Source organism: Polistes canadensis, unplaced genomic scaffold, assembly GCF_001313835.1.
Source record: "Polistes canadensis isolate GaletaPanama2010 unplaced genomic scaffold, ASM131383v1 scaffold_47, whole genome shotgun sequence".
Taxonomy (NCBI): Eukaryota; Metazoa; Arthropoda; class Insecta; order Hymenoptera; family Vespidae; genus Polistes; species Polistes canadensis.
In genome coordinates, this window is record NW_014569594.1 from 84,499 (window position 1) to 87,594 (window position 3,096).

Consider the following 3,096-nt stretch of genomic DNA (forward strand, 5'->3'; position numbering starts at 1 on the left):
CACACGTCGCACACGGGGCAGTGGGAGGGAGTGGGAGGGGGAAGTCCTCCAACTCTTTCCTTTTCACCCTCCTCGTCACCACCAACAAACAACACCACTTTCGGCTTCCGGTTAGTTGCAAACCGTTAGCTACTCTAACCGCTCACGTGCCACTGATTTTTAATCCTATTTTATTTGTATTTCTTTTATAAGTTATATATATATATACGAAATGAATTTAACGTATATATTAATTATTACTTTTTATTCCTTGACAATTTTTTTGTTAATATCGTTTATACTTTTCTTGTTCTACAAAAAAAAAGAAAATCACAATTATATATATGGTAACAAACAAGGTTAGTATTCGCGACGCACGTGTAATACAAAAAGAGGAAGTTTTATATTCGTATCAAATTCTATACGAATTAAAAACTTAAATTGAATTTATGTTAAATGCAAACTCACAAATTTAGCATGAAAGTTAGAAATACGTGAATTTTAATATTAACGAAAAATATATATTTTTGTTAGAAAAAAGAAATGTTCTTACGTCCGTTCGGTAGAAAATCGTAGGTCAAAATGAATCATTTCGTCGTAGCATCCCTACTATATTGGGTCCTAGTAAATCTCGTTTCTAAATTGTAAGGCTTTCCTATAAGATTTTTATAGTTTATTTTTCTCAAATGTTCCTAGTATACCTGGATTGTCCTTCCCCATAAAATTTATTTTGTTTATTTTTCTCAAATGTTCCTAGTACACCTGAAATCTCCAATCCTGTTGTATTTCATCTTAAGTCATAGGGCTTTTTTCGGTTGTTTTTTTTCCAAATTTTAGATACCAATGTTGCATTCACACAATTTTTTTAAAATTAGTATACGTATCTTAATTTTATCATGGCAAACAAAGATTTTTTCATTTTTACGTAGCATAATACAGGAAACTGTTGTATATTAGGGTTCCTACAAAATTCTATTCTATATACAAATCTGTGTTTTATATTAAATAAAAAAACTAATACAACAAAAGAAAGAATTGGATTTTAAAAATGAAACACAAGCTTACTATTGAAAATTTGATTTCACGATATTAGACGTCATATAAGGGTATCCTATTATTATAAAGAATATCGTGTAGAAATATGATTGAACGTTATTTAAAAGGGTATTAGAAAGACATCAATGAAAAAGAGGTGTCCCGTGAAGAATAATTGTCAATGATATGGGGGCTGATGACGGTCCATTGTACGTGGACGTTCAGGGAATCAAGTAAATTGGTTGAATTGCCATGTCCCAAGGAATATGTGTATACTCGTAGACTACACGTATAGATGCAGATGTGCGATAAACGTAGTCTCGGATTCGATTAAAACTAAAACTGGACGCCAGTAGTCTCCTCGAGGACGCTCTAACATGTTTCTTATCTTTTTTCTTTTTTTTTCTTCTTCACGAATAAAAATAAATGAAATATTGGATACATTGATACAACGAGTCTCGATCAATTTTACACACACGCGATGATAAGTTTATTATTATTAAAAGACAAGGATCGTACCAGGGGGGAGGGGGGAGGGAAACCAGTATCCGATGATCGAGATCGTTAAATATTAATCTCAAATGTAATAAAAAAAAGAAGAAGAAGAAAAGGATAACGCTATCGTCATAATTCGTCGTTAAACGTCGGTCGTTTAAACTACTACGAATGGAACCAAACGAAAGACAAAAAGAAAGAAAAAAATGAAAAAGATCGGGAGACAAGATAGTAAATTATACGTTTTCTACGTAGAGTGTTTTTTATTTTTCTTGTTTTTTTTTTTTTTATAGAGCAATCGTTATAACGTTGTAAGAAAGAAGAAAGAGAAACACAAGCTGCAAGTAGTCGAGCAAGAAACGTCATGTATCCGACAGCTGGCTACAGCATGTCTTTCGTGCAACGAAAAGAAGACACGAGATATTAAATAAGAAAAATTAAAAAACAAAAGAAAAGAAAAACGGCCAAAGGAAGCTGTAAATTATTATTATTTTGTTAACAAAAAAAAATACAATGCAACAAATACGAGTGTTTTGCATCGTCTATGGTAGAAAAAGAAAAGAAAAAAAGAAACACCATTTTACGATATCCGTTCGAGGGATCATTTTTTTTTCTTTTTTTTGGTTATTCCAACGAGAGATTAAATGAAATGCAAATAATTCTCCGTTTTAATTATTAATAATTAATTCGTTTGTATGATAATGTAGAAATAATAAATCGAGAATAAAACGCAAGAGAAAAAAAAAAAAAAAGGGGGGAAAAAAAAAAAAAAAAAAAAAAAAAAAGAGAGAGAACGATGAGAAAATGGAGAAGTTAATTTTCGTCTACCTTAGAGAATTCGTCAGCTGTGCCCATTTTTAATGTCCAATCGCGGTGTACTGCTGTTATATGGGAGAGGGCGCGTGCACCATAAAGACACACACGACAACGTAGTTCTCTTACAGCTGCCGGAAGTATACATCTGCCAGGATTCTCTACTAACCGTACGTTTGAGATCAGCCCCACCTTCTTCTTTCTCGTTCGTTTGCCAAAAATCTACGAAAATCTATCATAATAAAAAGAAAACTAAAGCAAGCAAGGAGCAAGCAAGCAAGCAAGCAAGCAAACGTACGAGAGAGTTAGAAGAGCTTTTACAAGGAAGAAGAATCTCCTAGTTTTCTTTTTTAAGGGGGGGGGGAATATAATAAATAAATAAGAAAAAAGTAAAAGTATAAAATGTTAGGATATTAAAAATTTGTACACGAAATAAAAGAATAATCAGCAAGGAAGGGAAAAACAAAGAAAATTAAATGATCAACGTTGTCTGTCAGTTTTTTGAGTAAGGCAAAAGGTTGTGTGATGCCACCACACCTTTGAAAGAAAATAATGAAAGAAAAGGAGGAATAATGGTAAAGAAGGTTCCTTTTATTTTTGAAAAACATCAACAGCTGCCCGGAAGAAAGAGAACGAACGGATCTTACTTATGGTTAGATTAACAAAAAATAAATAAAAAGCTCGTGCCGAAAGAACACCTTTGCTTCTTGCTACCGAGACTCGTGCCTATTGACGGTTACAACAAGTCAGTTGATTCTTTTTATATGTTAAATC